Source organism: Hemicordylus capensis, chromosome 1 (assembly GCF_027244095.1).
Source record: "Hemicordylus capensis ecotype Gifberg chromosome 1, rHemCap1.1.pri, whole genome shotgun sequence".
Taxonomy (NCBI): Eukaryota; Metazoa; Chordata; class Lepidosauria; order Squamata; family Cordylidae; genus Hemicordylus; species Hemicordylus capensis.
This window is the reverse complement of record NC_069657.1, coordinates 319,560,087-319,581,660: the sequence shown is the minus strand read 5'-3', so window position 1 is coordinate 319,581,660 and position 21,574 is coordinate 319,560,087. Positions and strand designations below refer to the sequence as shown.

The window sequence follows — 21,574 nt, the reverse complement described above, 5'->3', positions numbered from 1 at the left end:
TTTTGTGGCTCATTTCTTTTTTAAAAAAAAGGCATTTCCCCATGATTTTATGTGGTGGGGTGGCATTTTGTGGTGGGGGGGGCATTTCTGGGCACAAGGAACAGGGTACAGTAATGACCTTTAGGGTTGTTGTTGTTTTGCCATTTGTGGACCTTTTTTCTCCATCCAGGAACCTAACACTCTCTTTTCCATAGGCACAATGGTTACAATGGTTTCATTATTCGCGGTAGTAGATGAGGAACGGAACCCCTGTGAGTAACGAGGTATACATGTGCTTAACCCTCCTATTGAAATCTATGAAGTTTGACTGGATCATGCCTGATCTCACAGATACTTAGGACATTATAGGTGTCTATACAGTCTCTGTTATCCAGGTCAATATGAATGCACTTCAGTCTCTGATTGAATTGCATATCTGGGAATGAATTAAAAGTCAGCGTGAGCTGTAAAATAGTTTACAACCCCTCCCATGATAATCAATGTTTGATTTGCCCCTGTGTCATCCCAGGAGAAGTCATTGTGCTTATAGTTGCTGTGTGATTACCACTTGTAAACAGAATAAAAACAATGGCATTAGAGTGAACAAAAAGAATACAGCAAGGGTGTGTGGCTTCACTTCAGAATTCTATGCAGTGTGTGGCTCAGCCCTGCTCATGCATCCCCTTCCCTAACCACCCGAAATGAGTCAATTAGATTTAACTGTGTCAACTCCTTTCCAAACATGATGGCAAAATTTGCAGAGATCTTAAGATATAACCAATCTCTTTAGGAGTTGCAAGAGTTGTGACCAGTGTAATGGATGGTATGATGGGTATCAAAGCATTTTGTTTGGGACTCTTTATCTTCATGGAGCTATGATGAAATATCAATACTTCCCTGTGCTTGCTGTTTGAACATGGACAAATGTCAGTAGTGAGAATTATTTTTTAAAAATCGTTTTTAAAAAACCCAACACAAATGAATTCCATTCCCCTGTCCAGTCTTTACCCTATGAGTCCTTCCTGTTAACACCCATTATTTCATTGAAAGAGCATCCATTGGTTCCATATATCAATACAGACTGTGGAATAACTTGGTTGTAAACCACCCAGAGACATAAGTTTTGGGTGGTATAAAAAATGTGAAATAAATGAATAAATAAAATAACTGGACAGGTAGCCGATGTTCTGAAAAGAAAACAATCCAGTAAATCAAAACTGAAATCAGATCAGAACTGGGGGTTGCCCACACCTGCTTTCCATAGTCTTCACAAGCTTTGCTACGTTGAAAAGTGAATGAATACAAATCCTTTTGGTTTTCCCAGGAGTACTGCAGCTATTTTACCTATTGTAGTCCAGGTTAAATTGCTTTCTTGGCTTAGCCTGTTTTTCTTGCCGAAGGTGACATTGTGTCCTTTGAATAGCAAGACGGTTCCTCTCATGCTGTGGCAAATTCCTTTAAGTAAAAAAGAGCTAATTGAAAGGGGTTTTCAGATTCTCTTCACCAAGTATTATTGGAACGCTGTCGCTAACCCAGCAGGTACTGTTTTTAGCCATCTGATAGTATTCTGATTGGACCGACGTTTCCATTGTTTCCACAAGGGATTTAAAACATCTTCTCTGTTGTAATGCATTCAGGGCTGTGAATAAAGATATTTCACCTGCAAATGGTGTTTTTGTTAACCTCTTGCTATAATCTGGAATTCCTTTTCTGCATGTTTACTATGTGAAACTCATCATTTCTCATGTTCGTGATAGCATTTTTGCTTTGTAGTTGGCCTCATTACCCTGATAAGATTAGAATTTATTAATAATTCCTGCAGGTCTCCTTTCAACCATTTCTTTCCATTAATGAGAGTTATGGAGCCTTATCTGTGAACAGCATGAAGACAGGCGAAGGTTATTAGTTACTTCAGCTTTAAACTTTCTTAGATAGTCACTTTCAAATTTCAGAATAGAATTTAGAAATAAAATATTTTAATGCATAGATAAATTCTTATTTAAAAACTTGAACTCATTTAGATTCTCAAAGATAATTTATTATATACTAAAATTTTGTGTCTTTTAAATTAATACTTGCAGTGTTTTGTCACATAGGGACAAAGAGTAATAATATTATTATAGAACGGTGGTGGTGGTGGTTATTGAACACTGAGTACACCAGATATTGCTGAACTACAACTCCTAGCATCCCCAGCCACAACTAGTGCAAACATCTAGTGTAGGGATTCTCAATGTTGGGTCCCCATATCTTATTGGACTTCAACTCCCATAATCCTCAGCCAAAAATCACTGGGGCTGGGGATTATGGGAGTTGAAGTCCAATAACATATGGGGACCCAGTGTTGAGAATCCTTGCGGACCCCATGTTAAGAACCATTATTATAAACTATGGCTGACTTCTGGGCTAAATTACAGTGGAAGCCTCATTGAAGTAATAGGGCAGGTTTGTCATGACTAACTTCTTGATTCAAACACATTAGTGTAGATAAGAAAATAATAGGGCAAGCATGTCCTGTTAATTTCAGTGGGACTTGCACTGGGTAATTTAGTCAGGATATCAGCCAATGAGACTCACAGAAAGTAAATAAATAAACATACCTGTGCTAAAATGTTTGTGCTGATATTTTACATTTGTCAAATTAGATGTGTGATGATAATAACAACAAAAGTTTGACTTTTTCAGAGTACATAAATAAGGTATTTTAACCTTCAATAAAATGGTTTCATCATGTGCCTTTTATCATGGGACATTCTTGTTTGTGTGTGTTTTCACTTTATTTCCATTTCCAGTCTTCCATTTCCCACATTAAATGCCAGCATCAAAACTCTAGCAATGTATGTGTTACAGTGAATATTCAATATTTGGATATTCACCATTTATGTGAATATTAACTATCCCAGTTTAATTTTGTCAGTGCCTGAGAACACATATTTCTAGTATAAACAACAAAATACTGACAGTCACATTTAGGACATTGTTTTATAATGTATCTCTGGCATTTGGGCATGCTTCAGATATACCTTGGACTGTAAGAATTCACATGTAAATATCAATATTCACTAGTTTAGGACATTCACAATAACATATTTAAGTTTTATTTTTTAAAATCCTGAAGTTATGTTAATAAAGATGTGAGACTATAGGGTACATTAAGTTTTCACCTTAGTTGTTCGTTGTATGTTAGTATATTACATGGGGTGGGGGACGTTCTTAGAAAAACAATTTAGAACAAAACGGATGAAAAGCATTCCATTCATGGCTGAAGTGTATCAGATTGGCAAACAAACAAGGTCTAAAACAAAATGAGCCAGGCAGTGTGTACTGGATGGGAGCACATTTCACTATCACCATCACACAGGATGTCTGGATTAAATAATATGCCGGTACTTCTGTGGTTTTGTCAGACAAGGCCTGAGCTATTGAAAACCCAAACACAAAACAGGGATAACACGGAACATTTAAAAGAAGAAAGCTGGACTGGTTAAATGCATACATAAAGGCATGCCTTAAAGAAATAGGGGAAAGGTCTGAGGTGGGGCAGGAAGTACACCACTTTAAAGATTTGAGTAGTAAAGTGTGGGGGGGGGGAGAAAAAGCAAAGACTTCAGACCTTTGACCGATTGCCAGAGATAGAGAATACAACAAAACCAAGTTAAGCAGATAAAGAAGGAGGGTTGCACAAAAGTATTGAAGCTAGGGATGTTCACAAAACGGATTTTGTGTAGGGTTTCAAGCTCGAAACAAAACACAGATGGCCGAAACATTCCGAGTATTTTGGCCATAGGGAACAATGGGAAAACAAAATTCCCCATTATTCCACATGGAACACCAAAGTGGGTGGTGTGGCAGGGCATGATAGATAGGGACATAGGAAGCTGCCATATACTATGTCAGACCATACATCCATCTAGCTCAGTATTGTTTACACCGTCTGGCAGTGGCTTCTCCAGGGTAGTTTGCAGGTAGGAATCTCTCTCAGCCCTGTCTTGGAGGTGCCAGGGAGGGAACTTGGAACCTTCTGTTCTTCCCAGAGCAGCTCCATTACCTAAGGGGAATATCTTGCAGTGGTCACACATCAAGCCTCCTATTCATATGCAACCAGGGTACACCCCTGCTAACTTGGCAAAGAGACACCTTTTAATGTGGCGATTCTCTTTATTTAGCAGGGGTAGAGTAACTGGCCCTATCCACCCCCAGCACAGAACCTCCAGTGACTGTTGCTGGTGTCTGTCTTATGTTTCTTTTTAGATGCCCTTTGGGGACAGGGATCCATCTTATTTATATATTATTTCTCTGTGTAAACTGCCCTGAGCCATTTTTGGAAGGGTGGTATAGAAATTGAATTATTATTATTATTATTATTATTATTATTATTATTATTATTATTTAATTAATTAATAAGGGGAGATGTCATGCTTGCTACCACAAGACCAGCTCTCCTCTACCATGCTACCTACTCCTCTCCATACCTACACCTCACTACCCAACCCACAGAAGAAACGGGCAAGCGGGTGGTTTTAAATAAAATTATAACCTTTCCCCCAAAAGGTTGTGGGGGGGAAAGGGAAAGGTTTTTTGGGGGGGGGAGGTTAAAGGTGTGGTTTTTTTAATCTCCCACTTGCCCATTTCTTTTTGTGGGTAGGTTATAGGCTACCAGCCAATCTACTTTAGTGTCCCTAGGAGCAACCCATGGGAAATAATGGGGTGTTTCGAGTTTCCCCATTGTTCCCTACGGCTGGAGCAAGCTGCACTCACAGATGCACACATACAAGTTTTGCATTGCAAATTTTGCAACCATACCTTGAAAAACACTGCAGAAACACACAGTAAAAGGGAATTTGTCCCTTCTAATACAGAATACACATTTCAAACACAGTCCAAAAATGGCCAAAAAAATTTGCTGACCCAGAATCCACAATGCCTGCGCTGCAGTAACATCAATGGCACAAGTTGCTCTCTCTCACACACAATTATGGCTCCTTATTTTACTTCCAAGCATTGCAAGAGCTGCCACAGGATAATCCTTACTAGCAAGCATAGCTGTTCTCGCCACAACACTATCTTGCAAACAAAACAGAACACAACTCAGGGAAGGCAGACACCCAAGTTCTGCTTTTGTCAGTCTAAGATCCAGAAAATCAGATAGTTATAGCAACAACAGCATAGCATGTTGCCCTTCATGGCTAATAAAAGCTGCCAGGGAGGGTACAGGCAGATGGTTGGAGGTGATAATTAATGCTTCATTAAGGGAGGGCAGGATGCCACCGTGTCTCAAGGAGGCGGTGGTAAGACCATTATTTTAAAAAGCCCTTCCTTGATCCCTCCAACCTGGACAACTATAGACCTGTATCTAACCTTCCCTTTTTGGGCAAGGTGATAGAGTGTGAGGTGGCGTCCCAGCTGCAGAGCATCTTGGATTATACGGATTATCTGGACCCTTTTCAATCTGGCTTCCACCCCAGATATGGGACTGAAACTGGTCTTGATCGCTCTAGTGGATGACCTTCGTCAGGAACTAGAGAGTGGGAGTGCATCCCTGTTGGTTCTGCTGGACCTCTCGGCGGCGTTCCATTGACCATGGTATCCTTTTGGACTGCCTCTTGAGTATGGGAATTGGAGGTACAGTGTTGGAGTGGCTCCATTCCTTTTGTGGGGGAGGGTCCAGAAGGTGGTGCTGGGGGACTACTGCTCGGCCCTGTGGCCATTGGCTATTGGGGTCCCGCAGGGTTCGATTTTGTCCCCCATGCTGTTTAACATATACATGAAGCCGCTGGGAGAGGTCATCCGGAGACTTGGACTAAGTTGTCAGCAATATGCAGATGACACTGAGCTCTATCTCTCCTTGTCATCTGATCCTAGGGAGGCGGTGGATGTCCTGAATTGGGAATTGGAGGATGTGATGGGTTGGATGTGGGCTAATAAACTGAGTCTGAATCCGGACAAGATGGAGGTAATGTTGGTCAGTAGGAGAGCCAGTCGGGATGAGGTGATTCTGCCTGTTCTAGATGGGGTTGCACTCCCCTTGAAGGAACAAGTACACAGCTTGGGGGTATTACTGGACCCGGCTCTGCTTTTGGAAGCTGAGGTGGAGGCGGTGGCCAGGGGTGCCTTTAAGCGCAGAGGCGTAACTCGGGAAAATAGCGCCTAGGGCAAGCACTGAAATTGCACCCCTGTCCAAACAGGAATGATGGGACTTGTAGTCAACAATATCTGGAAATCCCTGTTAAAAGGAACACTGTACCATCTAGACATGGTTGTTGATCGAAACCTGAAAACGTGAGCCATCTCTGTAAAAGACTTAGAACAACAGTCAGGAGTTATGTGAGGATTCCAAGTGTCATTTTCTCTGTCTCATCTCATTCTTTTTAAAAAACATGACTTTGTCCTAGAGGATCACCTGCCCAAATAGCCACTAGCAAAATAGGGGAAGAAGAAGGGGGGGGCCGCGGTCTATAAACCAGTGAATGATTCCTGCCAGCCTTTGTCTTATGATGACTGTTGGCTCATGATGGGGTATATGTGCATTCACCACACCAGTGCTTACTTTGACACCAAGAGGGAGGAGGATACATTAGTTTGCCACACTAGACAGAAGCATTTGCAACAGGAGCAGACAGCCAAGTTCTGCCAGGGCCAAAACCAGCCCCTGCCAGACTAAGAAATCATTGTAATTTGCCCCTTCCTGTCACAAGCAGTGTGGTGTTCTTTTATTATTGACTCTAACTCTCAAATATCCCAGTCATGGATGGAAAATTCAGGGTCAATTTACAAGAGACATATTTTCTACATGGGAGTTTCTTATGTGCAGGTGTTGTGCAGAAACCCATGTGTAGTGACCGCCGGGGGCATAGCAAGGTTGGAATGGGCCAAGATGAGATTTTAGATGAGGGCCCCCAGCCCCTCAAAGTCCAGGGCCTCCACACATCCCAGGCGCCCAAGGATTTAAGTCTGATATTTCAAAATAAGTATGCTGCGTGGAAATACATTTCACTGAATACACACATGCACACTTCACAGTATGTAGTGATATACATTGAGTACTATATATTTGTGCTACTTTTAATGCCTAGAACACACTAGCAATGCTAATTATTAAAATGGCCCCCTTGCTGCAGATTAGCAAAGGAGACTTTCAACCATGCAGGGTGAGCCTATGTTTGTTTTCTCAGAATTCTGAACAAATTCAGTAAAGTTGGATTGCAGGAGGTTTTTCACAGGAGGCTTTTAAAGCGCTTTAACACACATCTCCTCTGGAATGGAGGTGCTGCATTCACATGTTGGCCAGATTGACCCTGAAGTCCCTGCAAGTTATTGGAGAGCAGTTCACACACAAGAAAAATAAAATGAAAGCACAACACATGCTTCACAGTTCTCACTCAGACCTTCTGGGTTGCAAAACAACTTGAACATAAGTGCATTTATAAATGAATGAAAGAATGAATGAATAAATAAATATTTGTTCCAGAAGTTTTTGTAATTTTCTAACATGAAACAAGCCACTTATAGGCCTTAGATAGTTTTTGTTTTTAAAGCCAGCACATTTTTCAGTCTGTTTTAAATTAAATATTCAGAGACTTCTCAGTCTCGCCCCACCCCCCATATCAAAGCCCTATGGCAAGCAGATCCCTATATACGGGGGTAACCACAAAAAGGAATTCACAGCCTACCTTGCAAAAGCTGTCCTGGATGGTCTGGTCTGCTGCAGGGAGCTCTGCCAGCCTCCTTCCTGGCTTGCTGGGGCCTGCCGAGTTCAGGCTTCAGGGAAGCCTACTGGGAGGCCTCTCTGGAAGCCCCGCCCACCCGCTGATCAGCTGAGAGGCGGGGAGAGAAGAGCTCTGCAGTTTGCAGGCTGCTCGGATCCTAGGCCTCGCTGATCCTAGGCCAGAGCTGGAGGCAAGTGGCTGAGGGGCCCTGGGGCTGGGCAGGTGGGCAATGGGGTGGGGGTGGCAGGAACTGGCATGGCTCCCCCACCTCAGTGGCACCTAGGGCACGTGCCCTGCCTGCCCCCCCCCAGTTCTGCATATGTTTGCACGGCTTCCGCTATTGTACCAGCTGCGTCCCTTTCTCGAGAAGGCAGATCTGGCCACAGTTACCCATGCCTTAGTTACGTCACAGCTGGATTATTGTAATGCGCTCTACGCGGTGCTGCCCTTGAAGAATATCCGGAAACTTCAGCTTGTACAAAATGCGGCAGCTGGGGTTCTATCTGGAGCTGCCCGGTGTGATCATATCACACGTATTTTGAAAGAGCTGCACTGGTTACCACTGTGTTTCCAGGTCCAATTTAATGTGTTGTTTTTGACCTTTAAAGCCCTTAACAGTTTGGGCCCAGGATACCTGAGGGACCGCCTGCTCCCAAGGATTGCTGCCTGCTTGACGAGATCATCTGAGGGGTTCTGCTCTGGGTTCCGACAATGAGAGAGGCTTGGTTGTTGTGCACTCGGGATAGGGCCTTTTCTGTTTCTGCCCCCAGACTTTGGAATGCTCTCCCAGTGGCCATTCGCTCCTCGGACTCCATCACAGTTTTGTTAAATCTTGGCTTTTTTTCCAGGCCTTTACAAGATTTTTTATTGCTGCTTCTGTGTGTTTTTATCCATGTACAGTTTTTATGTTTGTATTTTATATATTTTAAATCAGATTTGTTGTCATATTTTTAGTTTAATACTCATAACTGTCATTTTTTAATTATATGTTTTTTAACTTTTGTAAGCCACCTTGGAATTGTTTTCCTCCTTTTGTTCCCCCCCATCCTCCCTCCCCCCAGCCAATGGGAGCACAGTTGCCCATGACAGCACAATTTGTATGACAACAAGCCAACCAAGGAGATGGCAAGCCAATCAGAAGCCAGTGCCTGATAACCAATCATCAAGGGGAAAACAGGCCTCCAAAATAACAGTCAAAACGCCAAAACATTTTGATCGAAATGATGTTTTTGTCCCAAGCTTTAAAAGGGCCCTTTATTTAAAGGGGGGGGGGTTGTTTTGAGTTCAAAACAGTCATAATGGCCCATTTTGAGTCAAAACGTTTTGACGTCAAAATGTTTTGCACATCCCTAATTAAAGCATGCAAAATACGTTCTGTTTAAGTATGATGTACACAATCTAGGCAATGTTAAGCATTTCACTCACATTGATTTCAGTGGGAAAATTAAGCAAGTGGTATTTTCAGTTGAAATCAATGAGGCTTCAAAATGCTTGACTTCAGGTTGATCATGCTTTGTTGTCACTGGTTGACATCCTGACTAATGAAAATGTGGGAGGTTTCCCTTCATTCTCGGCAAGTGGAGGTAGGGTGGTTTTTGCCGATCTTCCCTGCCATGGAAATAATTTGTGCCTTTCCAAAAATATGATCCTGAGGGTCACATAGCCCTCAGAGACATATTCTTGAAAAGCACAGAGCACTTTCAGGAAAGATCAGCAAAAATCATTTGTCCCATGCTCATGTCCTGTGAAAGTGGAGAAGTCTCCAACTTCATTAAGAACAGCTTTCCACTGTTGAATCATCTCTTAGTGAAACAGGATGTCAACCATTGATATTTATAATTTCCTTGTCTACTTGAAAGGGTATGCAAGGTCTGCTCCTGAGACATCCAAACAGACCCACAATCGGTGTAGGCTTTTGCATGCACACAAATGCACTGTGGAATCGCTGATTGATTGATTAAGTGCTGTCCAGTCAGTGTCAGCTCTTAGCGACCTCATAGATAGATTCTCTCCAGGATGATCTGTCTTCAGCTTGGCCTTTAAGATCTGTCAGTGATGCATTCATTGCTGTCATAATTGAGTCCATCCACCTTGCTGCTGGTTGTCCTCTTCTTCTCTTTCCTTCAACTTTCCCCAGCACTATAGACTTTTCAAAGGAGCTGGGTCTTCGCATAATGTTTCCGAAGTATGATAGTTTGAGCCTTGTCATTTGTGCCTTAATTGAAAGTTCTGGATTGATTTGTTCTACGATCCATTTGTTTGTTTTCCTGGCTGTCCATGGTATTCTCAAATGTCTTCTCCAGCACCAGAGTTCAAAAGCATCAATGCTTTTTCTGTCTTGCTTCTTCAAAGTCCAGCTTTCACATCCATAGAGTGTCATGGGAAAAACCATTGTCCGGACAGTTCTAATCTTTGTAGGTATACACATGTCATGACATCTAAATATCCTTTCCAAGGCCTTCATTGCAACCCGACCAAGTGCTAGTCTGTGGCGTGTTTCTTGACTGCTGGATCTTTTACTGTTGATGGTCAGTCCTAAAAAGCAGAAGCTATCCATCTCTTCACTGTCTTCATTATCAGTTCTGAGGCTGTTTGCTGTACCCATTGTCATTAGTTTAGTCTTTACATTTAGTCGAAGGCCCATTTTTCACTGTGCTCCTTGACTTTCATTTCTAGAGCTTGTGGATCATCCACGTTCTCAGCTATCAGAGTGGTGTTATCAACGTAGCACAAGTTATTCATGTTTCTTCCTCCAACTTTAAAACCACGTTAATCTTCTTACAATCCAGTTTCTCTCAGTATATGTTCAGCATATACGTTGAATAAATAGGGAGATAGTATACAGCCATGGTACAGTGGAATCATAGCTTCCATTATTTTCTCTGTGGCTTTTTATATTAATGAGAGGGTGCTTTTTTTCACAGGGTAGATGTCTGTCTTTCTTTTTCTTCCTTTCTTATTCCAGGGATATTTATCTTCTGCATTAACAGGAAGGATAAGACTAACGTTGCTAAATAATGGAGCACATGATACAGTCTAGAAAATGAACCAACGGTCTTGTAAAAATCACAAAAATAAGGAGTAAGAAGTAGTCAGGGCATTCAGCACACCTTGTTTTCATTTGCAAGAAAGAGAACTCTGAACAGCTTCTTTATCCCACACAGAAAGACTCCCACTACAAGCAATTAGATTTAGACCAGACATTTTTCAGTGATGACGTTAAAGATTGATTATTTACCCTGAAATGTTCCTTCAGTTTGTCGTAGCACCATTTACTAGGACTCTGAGAAAAGAAAAAGAGATTTAGTGGCTGGATTAGAAGGAGTGGTACAACTTTAATCGAAAATGGAATTGCTGCCACGGCCTGGATAACTAGTGAGACTTTGGCAGTGATGAGCTCTTTCCTCCATAAGAAATGGTAACCCTTTTGAGCCTCCCTTCACTTTCATGATTAATGGACTCATTAGAAGAGTGGCTTGTTCTGTTTTTTATTTCTAAGATTTACAGGGTTGTGGTGCAAAAGTGTCATTAAATAGATTATTCCCCAGTCCAGCTTTTAAAACTGCATTACTGGAATTTTTTTTTTTTTTAAGAATTTGAATGGTGTTTGCTTTATTGATATTTTCTTCTTGTGTGACAAATCTCTTTCTAGATAAGTGTTAAACTTTGCCTATTAAATACTGTGTTAAATACTTTACCAAATAAGTTATTTAAGAAGATGAAAACAACTATAACACCCAGTGTCTTAATGAAAAACAAACCAAAAAAACCCAACCCTGTCATAATTGAAGCTGGTTACAAAAACCAAAAGGAGTTCCTAACACAGAAAAGAGTGAAAGGAATTCTGGGAACTGAAGCAAAATGCAAAATTCTTATAGCTAAATATGACTTAGTTACTTGCATATTTCTTTATACAGGGAACTTTATCATATGAACAAAAGCAAGCTTGCTGACTTCGAGGAACTTACAAAATTGATTTCACAGGGTGGGAAAGAGGAAAAAGAAACTTTTCAAACATGCATGTGAAAAAATATATTTATACACACTTAACTTGGTTATAATTTGGAGATGAGGATTAAGGAATTGAGACAGAAGTTTAGTGACAAACATGGTGGTCAGCATCCAAACTTTGCCGCAGTAGTGTGCTGTTCATTGGGCATTACTTCTTCTCACATAAGGAGATTTTCTGTTTTTCAGTGATCAATTGCTTATGGAAGGAGCCCTTGCATGAGTGTCACTCTCCTTCAGACAATGAAAGTGGCTTCCAATGACTCTACAGCTACACTAAAGGATTATCTACCTCCTAATATGTATATCCCAGTACAAATACCCTGTCAAGTGTGTAAGGTTGGAATGGAAATTTATCCAAAGTGAAATGTGAAGAGAAACTAAGAATTACTCAAAAGAGAAATTGATATTCAGAGAAAGAAACGAAAAGCCCAAAGTCACTAGCATCTGTAGGATGTTGACTGACATGTTGTGCATCCTTACGAGAGACAGACAAGGTTTCATCCTCACAAGGAGCAAACTAACTGACTGCCTGAACCTCCAGGCCTGTCTCACAGAGCAGATTGTGGGAGGGGATGTGGACATAATTTTTGCTTCCCTCTCCTCCCAGAGAAAGCCATGTTCACTTGTAGAAATGTGTCTACAAGCAAACAGAGCTTTTGCAGAGAAGGGAGAAAAGTGAAAATTTCATCTACATCCCAGTCCCCATACGTTGCTCTATGAGACAAGCCTGGAGAGCATCTAATTTACTTGCTGCTTGCAAGTTGCAAGGTTGGAGCTCTTGCTCTGCTCTTGTAGGGCTGCATAACATATCAGCCAGTATGACTTACCCTTCATGCGTATATCCAACTAAATTTTCAAAAGAAGGAGATCCCCTTCTTTTGTAAATTGGGGACCAATTTACAAATGGGTTGTGTTACAAAAGTTCATTTGTAAGTCAGTTGCTCATAATTCAAAGCACATATAGTTTCCAAGAGTGATGACTTGCTTGAATGTGTGGCTTGGCCTTTGTAAGTTAGGGACTTCCTTATTGTAATATGTTATGGAGCTTTGTATGCACAGATGCTTGTAAGTTGGATGTCTGTAACTCAGGGAGTGTGTCTATTAAAGAATACTTTTGCTTTAATGCAATTCTATTTTGGTGGCACTTCTTAGTTGCCTTATAAACACTTAATCTGTAGACAAGGTTTATTGTGATAAATATCAAAATGTGATAATAAAGAAACATTGACACTATAGGAATGTGATATGCATTGATTTGCAGTCATCTCCTAGAGCATTTCCAGATGGGGCTTTTAGTTCGCTTCTGTTACAGAATGGAGGGTGTACATTCACATATTGGCCAGATTTACTCCCAGGTCCCTGCAAGCTATCGAGGAGCGCTCCAGATATGATTCAGGTTTTTCATTGTGCGTTAGAGCGTAGTCTCATTTATATCCATGGTTAAAAAAAATCCACTTTTTGCATTGTATTTTGGGGGCAAATTTGAACTTGCAATAAAGCCTCACAGTAAAGCCTGCTGTCTGGAAATAGATGTGGGATAGTTATGGCATTGGTGGTTATGCAAAAGGACACTTCCAGAACAGAAACGTTCTAGAGGGGAGATGAGTGAAACCGACGCAAACATTCCACCATTTGGTTTAGTTATCTCTGAGAACTCTAGTATTGTAGCTGGATGACGAGTGAACTGACACTAGTTCTAAATACCTTCTACCTTTCACCTCCAACACATCTGTATCTTCCTGGGAATACTCTATCACTTCACTGGTTTACTGTAAATTTCTGTTTGTTGCTGATCACAGGCAGTAATAAAGAATTAAACTGATCATTGCATGTTTCCTGCATTATTTATGAAGCAGAAGATGTATATCCTATTTTAAGATGGTTCTGTTGTGTTTGTGCAAAAGGAGATAAACCAAACAATAGGCTGAAGATGAGGGCCAGTATACTACAAGATCATTTCTCAAAGTGTTTCCATTCATAAGCTTCCACTGATAATGTTATAAACCTCAGGAATGAATGAACGATTGCCCTCCATTAAGGTGTCAGATGTGTTGATACTGAAGGAAAGACTTCTAGTTTTCTGCTTAACCATTTCCTAATTTTCCTTAGTTCACCTCTCAACTTAATAGGGTATACCTAGATTTCAAAGCTAACACTGTCTTATAACTAATTGTTCCTTCAACGTGAACTTGCAGCAGTGTTAGGACTATGCCAAACAATTATGTTTCCTAGTTTCGTATTGTTGAAGGATATTTCTCTGAATGTTTTGGTTTTTTTAAATTAATCTCTTCAGACAAAAGGAGGAAATTACTGTTTAAGTTTATTTTCATTTTTTGAAGTATGAAATTTAAAAACAGAATGGCTAGTTAAACTCAAGGAAAAACATGACCTGTTAGGGGAAAGTCTGCATAGATTTTGTAAAGGGACATTTATAAAAGAATTAAATATTTATGTATGGACCCATACAATTTAAGTCAGAATCTGGCCCAGTTCAAATACTTTGAATTGTAAACTAATCTCTTGACTAGGGATGTGCACGGAGGCGTGCTCCGGTGCCGGCAGGGGTCTCCCTTTAAGGGCGGGGGGGGTTGCACTTACCTCTCCCGCCGCTTTCCCCCCGCCGGCGCTCGCTTTTTCTGAAACGATTTTGGGGCGGCAGCGTTGTTAGCCACAAATACCGGAAATCACAAGCGTGTGTGTGCCCGCCTCCATTCACACCCGCAACGTGCAACATGCGCAGCAGGCACACGCGTGCTTGTGATTTTTGGCTAACAACAGGGGCATGGGCGGCAGGGAGGAACACTGCCGCCCCAAAATCGTTTCACAAAAAGGGAACGCCGGTGGGGGGAAAGCGGCAGGAGAGGTAAGTGCACCCCCCCACCCTTAAAGAACCACCCCCAACCAGCGCTGGACCGGGCCCTGTTCGAACCGGTTCGGAGGCCTCTAACATGGCCTCTGGACCGGTTCGTGCACATCCCTACTCTTGACCAGATTGTGATTATACTGTATCTATAAAAATGTGTCCAAGAATATCACACCAAATGTTATTTGTCTAATGTGTGTACAAATCAAGATTATTTTCAGAGTGTGTTGCCATTATCATTGTTCTATAAGTGGATCGTGATAAATAATATATGGAAAGCAACACAAATAATGCACCTAAAAATTAACAACTAATTGAGCACTATAGAATTAAGTCTCACAGCCTATAGAGATTACTAAGCACAGAACAGCAGATGGAACGTAAAGGAAATTTCCACACATACACAACCTTATGACTTCTTCTCTCTGCCTTATTCCAGGATGATGTAATTTATGGACCTAGGCCTTGGTGAGAGAAGTAAATAGTTTTCAGGGTGGACTAACCTTCCATTCTGATAGTATGCTGTAATCTATACACAGCCGGAGAGATAGAGAAAAAAGGTTTCCCATGAGCCCTATGCTGATTCTCTTCTAAATCGTGGGTGGGGTGGATGTCTCGTGGTCTAAATAAGAAACCAGTGGAAAGGGCTATAGTACAGGACAATTCTTCAATCGTAATGTATCACTTCACAGAGTAATGTCTCAAAACAAGTGATACAATTCATTTGAGAAGATAACCAATATAGCCCTGGGATGAGTTTTATGAAAGGTGGTATAAAAATTGAATAAATATTGGCTGACATGCAGACTAATGTTATGCTAGGGCAACAAGAGAAGTTGTGCACACTGAAGTTTGTGGAGCTGTGCACTGTTGTGATGCTCCATGATGCTATACAACTGCGAGTGAAAAGCCTTTTCTGAGAAACGTACAAGGTTAAGCAACTTCTAAAACATTGCACAACTTTTCAACATCTTCTGCTGCTTACTTAAGAATTAGTTAGAACAAACGTTCCTTTCTTTGCTCAGCGTCATGCTACATCCTTGTGCTAACTCAGCAGTGTTGTACTAGCGCAACTCTAGTCTGTAGCCCTTTCTCTTTATACTCTTTCCACTTTCCTTACAAATGGAAAAAACATTAATATTGTAGGCTTGGATATTATCATAGTTCATAGTTCAGTTGAATTCCTACCAGTACACACAATAGATGCTGAAAAGTAGTTCATTTGATTCTGCAAAGCTTTGTGCCACTCATGTTACCTTTATACCAAATATGACCCACACTTGTGTAATTTGCAGTGAATGATGAAATATTTTTCAAGATTAGAATACTTTATGAAATTGAAATATGGTGGTTAGCATCTTTCCATACTCATGCTGCCACATTTACTTTTACTATAACGGTGACAGTCCGTGTTCTTTGACTTGCTTTGGAATTATATAATGGCCCCTCAGCAAATTCTGCTAAGATGTAGGTTTTGATCTAGAACAGGGGTAGGCAAGGTGTGTCTCTCCAGATGTTGAACTACAACTCCCATCATCCCCAGCTGTTAATATATTAATATAAAAGGATGGATTGCAGCTGTAAAAATGATGGCTCTTTCAAGATTTAATTTTTTGCTTCAGTCTCTCCCAGTGGAAATTCCTGATAGAATATTATCACTATGGCAGAGGAAAATGGAAAAAATTCTGTTTTAGCTCTAAGAAACTGTGGATTAATAGGAAGATTTTATATAGACCACAGAAGAAGGTAGGGTGGGGAATTCCAAATTTAAGACTATATTATCAAGCTGCACACCTTGGACATATGATATCATTTATACTAGAAGACTCAACTGAGCAGTGGGTCCAAACAGAGAATGTACAAGGGGCAGATGGTTTTTTAATACAAGTTCTTTTTTTGTTCAATTTATTTTCTAAAGATAGCCAAGATTTACCATTTATTTATTAAAGCCATGTTCCAGATATGGAAGAAAAGACATAAGGAGCTGATGGAGACTATTTCCCCATCAACACCTTTAAAGACATATTTTGACCCTGGTAATAAATATGTGTTGATTCAGCTGGATTCATTGAGGAAATATGGGTTATATAGATTCAGAGCCTTTTTTAATGGGGAGAGGTTATGTAATAGGGAACAGATTGAGCATAAGATAGGTGATCAATTACCATGGGGTTTTTTTGTTTCAGGTTAAATCTATTTTGAGCAATGAAGATATAGTAAATTCAGTATTTCAATCACTTACACATTTTGAAAAATTAATTCTGTCTTATCAGGATCAGCCAAAAGGGATAGTTTCCAAAATGTATATACTGTTGTTACAATTAGAAATAGGGGACCCTCAAGAGCTTTGAAGAATATTTGGGAGATGGATTTGAGAAGTCCTATAGAAGACAGTAAATGACAAATATTATGGAAGGCTGGAGGATTCCTGTCAGCTTCCATACAAGAGTTGCAATGGAAGATTTTACATCGTTGGAATTTAACTCCAGTAAACTTAACATACATTTCTCATAATTATTCTGCTCAGTGTTGGAGGGGGTGTAAGCAAAAGGGAATATTTTATCACGTGTAGTGGTCTTGTGAAAAGGTGGTGTGTTTTTGGCAAAAAATATTTGGAGGAATAAGAACTATAATGAGACAAAATGTGGAGTGTTCTCTGGAATTAGAGTTATTACCTATATTTGTAGGAAATAATGCCAAGTTAAAAAATAAGGAACTTGTAACTTTTTAATCTTGGCAGCAAAAACACTAATTGTTCAACAATGGAAATATTTGGATCAATTAACAATTGAGCAGTGGTATAATAAGGTGTGGTCAATTGTGCTCTTAGAAAAGATCACTGACAAGATTAGATTAATACAGGCTCTGAGAGTAGAATCACTGTTCCACCGTTTTTGGGGAGATTATACAGTATTTATTATTTTAACCGTACGAGATATGATTTTGGATTTTCTTGTGATATTTACAAAATATGATTGTTAAATGTACTGTGTTATCATGTTACTGTTCTATGTTATTATGTGAATATTGCAAATAATTTTGTTTTTAAAAAATAAATAAATAAATCCCCAGCTGTTATAAATTGTGACTGAGAGTGATGGAAGTTGTAGTTCAGCAATATCCAGAGAGTCACATGCTGCCCATGCTAACCAACCTCAACACAACATGTTGCTGAATCTATTCCTCATTCAGCAGAATATACCATCCATATGTCCTGCTCAGTTTTCTCTCTAACAGGGATTCCCAGATGTTGTTGACTACAACTCCCAGAATCCTCAGCTATAACGGCTTTTGCTTGGGGATTCTGGGAGTTGACGTCAACTGTTAGACGGAACACTGGTCCTGCAGGCATACAAGAATATTCACAATTCTTGATTTGAGGTGAAATATATTGGATCCAAGGAGCTTGCCTCTTCTATTGTCTGCTTGTGCACCTCCTTTCCATAGGTCAAAGCTACCCAGTAATAAATTATCTTCATGTGTTGCCTGTCTCTGACTTCCTGCATATTTAAGAACATGAAAAATTACTTTAGAGAGCTGCAGTGTTAGGAAACATTGAAAACCATGTGTGGGAGGTAAGCCCAGACTGTTTAAACTAGTTATCCTTTATGTCTTTCATACTTATGAATTCTAGACAATATATGAAAATTGTAGACAAAATTACTTACAAAAATAACATAATCATTCCCTGATAAAATTTTAATATGATTTTGAAAAATGGTTGAGTAGGAGTATTAATGATGAGTACTTTATGATTGGTTACAATAATTAAATTTTTAATGATGTGGAAATGCTTCACAAGCTGCGCATTAGTGAGAAGTGAAACTACATATGGAAATAGCACTTTGCATGTCAGATTCTATTCCGATATGCTGCTGTAAACCAAGCATAAATCCACTGCAGTCAATGAAGTAAAACTGATGTAACACAGAAAATCAGAATCAACTCCTTTTCTTTTTAGGGAACTAATCAGAAAACAAAATGGTTTTTTTTTAATGCGGCCAAGTGATGCTTTCTTTAATAATGCATATAATGACAGCTTTGATTTGAAGCACTTGCACAATAAATTAACCTTTGCGTAGATGCTCTGCAGTTGCCTTCATAACCACGTTAGGCTGCTTTTCTGCAGTAGAAGAGAATGTAAGCAATAAGATGTCTGGAAACTGTGCAGGTTCCAAATATCCCAATTTTGATCACAATCCAAAGCACACAGATGAACTTATCAATAGTTCTTACTCAGTGGGACCTTTCTGAATCATCATGATTACTAAGACTGAGTTGGTAAAGCTGCCTGAAACTATTGGAAACCTACCTTTATCCTAAGATCTTGCACTCGCCCTTTGGAATACCTAGAAGGTTCATCTTATGGGCTAGGTTCCAGTGCCTATAATAGTGTAACAATTTTTGGAGTGGAAAGAATGTAGGATTGCCAGTTCAGCCTGAGCTAAATACATAACATTTGGTTTTCTGTGTTAGAATTCGAGGACTTTAGATATCCAAGGTCTACACCTGATTCCATTTGTAGCTTCTCAGTTGTCCCTGGAAATTGACAAGCAGGACATGAAGATGATGGTCATATTGATAGATGATAGTCACCATATTGTTTGACCCAAATAGCTGGAATTAAGACAGGTATTGTTTCATACAAGTAGACTCCATGTCATTATTATCATAAGATTTGTATTTAAGGCTATGGCAGCAGGTAGCACCAGATAGTTCTCTTCTTCCCTCGCAGTGAGTCACTGCATCCGCTTCCCAAGATACGATCTGATCATAGGAACAGATCTTATATGAATTAAGCCATGTATTTCTGTGCTTGACTGATTTCCTCCAGGAGGGTTAGTAATTTGTGGGCCCTGTGGGCTGACCAACTGTACCAGCAGTTCCATAAGGACAAGGTAGTACTCAGGACTGATGTCAAGTTGCTGCCTAAGGTGGTGTCCATGTTTCACCGCTCGTCCCCACTCCCTTTGCCTGTGTTCTTTCCAAATCCTTCATTGGATGCGGAGAGGCGGTTGCGCCGTTTGGATGTACGCAGGGCTCTGTACTTTTATGTGCAGAGATCTGCTGAGTGGAGGAAGTCCTCCTCTTTGTTTGTTCTGTATGATGGGCCGCGGAAAGCGCTTCAGGGTTTTGACCCAATCCATGTCCCAGTGGATAGTCTCCACTATTGAATTGTGTTATCAACTGGCCCGTAAGCAGTTGCCTGACCCTGTGAAGGCTCACTCTGTTAGGTCCGTGGTGGCCTCTGTGGCCTTTGATCGGGCGGTCCCATTGGACGCTATCTGTCAGGCAGCTACTTGGGCTTCACCCCATTCATTTATTCAGCATTATGCTATCTATGTTAGAGATCGTAATGATGCTGTATTTGGCAGGAGTGCCCTGCAATCTATTTTCAGTTAAGCTGCTTGTCCTGAAATAAATTCTTCCTGATTGTTTACCTGTTGCCTCTGTTTCTTCCCTCCTCCTTGCGTGCTTGCTTGTTATGCTCCCATATGTGTAGAAGACAGAGACCACGTCGAAGAACTACAGGTTACTCACTTGTAACGTTGATTCTTCTAGTGGTCATCTGTACTTCTACATGCCCTCCCGTCCTCCCCGCTCGGGTCACTGAAGCTTGACTCTGTGACTGAGGGGATGAGGAGTGGCACAGCTGTATATAGCGGCTGGGGGCGGGGCCCAAAGCAGGAGAAATCAAGCTTGTTAGATTCCGACGAGGGCTCTGCGCAGGCACATAGCCCATATGTGTAGAAGTACAGATGACAACTAGAACAACCAACGTTACAGGTGAGTAACCTGTAGTTCCCCTGGCTTCTATAATTTCAATGACTACCAGCAACCCATGCGCCTACACAACTGAGCAGTGAGGTAGGAGAGCATGTGTACCCTCCAGTACAAAACCCACACACCTGGGTACAAAACCTGGGCTACCCGGCAGAGTGCTGGACCAATCCTAGCAGTTCTCACTACCAGACCTACCCTGGTAAGGCAATGTTAGCCCGGGTAGGACTTCTTGTAAGAACAGCCTTACTACTTTTCAGCCTAACCTACCTCATAGGGTTGTTGTGATGATGGGGGAAAGAACCATTTGCAGCAACTGAAATGTCATTATCTTTAATAGATTTTATTGTATTTTGCCTTGAGAACTTTATTGGAAAGGTGAGTGAGAAATGTGAAGTATGCTGTGGATAGAGATAACTCTTCCTGGCAGCTTTACTGTGCGGGGGGGGGTCATTAAAAATCACATGGTTGAGCAATTTCCTTGAAATAAAAATACCCAGAGTCCTGCCATTTTGGACTACATGTGCCCCCAGTTTCAGAACTCTAAGCCCAACCATTTTGGAAATGTAAAGGGTTGGGCAAGGGAGGGGAGCATATGACACTTTTATGAAGGCAAAGGAAAGATTCTTTCACACTGGGGTACAATGATGGTCCAAGGGGACACTTGATAAGCTGTCCTACATCTGTGCCAAATTTCAGAACTCTAGGCCAAGCCATTCCAGAAAATTAAAAGGGGCCCTCTTTTCCCTTGTGGAAAGTAATGGGGCCCTCCAGGAGAGTGAGCACATGGACCTGAACCTCCAGGTCGATGCCTAACGGCACCCCTGACTATGGTCCCATCAATACCATATTTATTCCATAAACTGACATGGATATTTCTCATATTACTTTCTTGTAATACAAGTTTGCAAAAATGCATAGTAATTTCCCAAGCGAAATTAAACCCTAGATAAATTATATAGGCTATTCAAACAGGTTTTAGTAAATAATTATAACGTGCAATATTATTCTATGCACACCTACTTTAAAGTCAATTGTAGTAGAATTCTCAGATGTTGTTGACTATAACTCCCAGAATCCCTAGCCAAAGGCCATTGCACCTGGGGATGCTGGGAGTTGTAGTGAACAACACCTGGGAATTCCTGTTAGAGGGAACACTGGTCCCAGTGTTTACCAAGAGATGTATTTTCACCATAATAGAGTGCTTCTAGACCATGGGGATGCTGATGATAAT

At 40.8% G+C, this 21,574-nt stretch overlaps 1 protein-coding gene across 14 annotated transcripts in view; it reads left to right on the top strand.

The window, feature by feature from the left end:
• EPHA7 (EPH receptor A7) overlaps nucleotides 1-21,574 on the top strand; it is a 222,413-nt gene that overhangs the window by 141,994 nt on the left and 58,845 nt on the right. The window lies entirely within an intron of this gene.